Genomic DNA, 649 nt, shown 5'->3' with positions numbered 1-649 from the left:
CTTCTTTAACAGGAACTGAATCTAGCATAGTTATACCTGCTATAGCTACAAATGCTTTTGAATTAAAACCTAACACTATTCAGATGATACAACAATTTGTTCAGTTTGATGGTTTGCATGATGAGGATCCCAACGCTCATTTAGCCAACTTTTTAGAACTATGGAATACATTTAAAATAAATGGCGTTTTGATAATGCCATTCGTCTTCGGTTATTTCCCTTTTCATTGAGGAACAAAGCTAAACAGTGGTTGAAGTCGTTACCACGAGGATCAATTACTACTTGGGAACAAATGACTGAAAACTTTTTACTAAAATATTTTCCGCTAGCTAAAATGGCTAAATTACGTAATGATATCTCTTCTTTTGTGCATATGGGTTTAGAAACACTCTACGATGCATGGGAGAGATACAAGGACCTTCTGAGAAGGTGCCCTCACCATGGGTTACCGTTTTGGCTCCAAGTACAAACATTTCACAATGGTATGAATCCTTCGACTTGGCAAATGGTTGACGCAGCTGCTGGCAGAACCATCAACAATAAAACATTGGAAGATGCCTATGAGTTTATAGAGGAGATGTCACTGAATAACTATCAGTGGCAAGTCATGAGGACAAAGCCAACAAAAATAGCCGACGTTTATAACGTC

At 37.9% G+C, this 649-nt stretch overlaps 1 non-coding gene across 1 annotated transcript; it reads right to left on the bottom strand.

The window, feature by feature from the left end:
* Positions 1–340: 340 nt before the first annotated feature.
* Positions 341–447, bottom strand: LOC128287706 (small nucleolar RNA R71). Its single transcript, XR_008278406.1, has one exon. It is a non-coding gene; the product is annotated as a small nucleolar RNA R71 (small nucleolar RNA).
* Between the last annotated feature and the right edge of the window lie 202 nt (positions 448–649).

The sequence above is a fragment of the Gossypium arboreum genome, chromosome 13 (genome assembly GCF_025698485.1).
Source record: "Gossypium arboreum isolate Shixiya-1 chromosome 13, ASM2569848v2, whole genome shotgun sequence".
Lineage (NCBI taxonomy): Eukaryota > Viridiplantae > Streptophyta > Magnoliopsida > Malvales > Malvaceae > Gossypium > Gossypium arboreum.
This window is presented reverse-complemented; position numbering and strand designations above follow the sequence as displayed.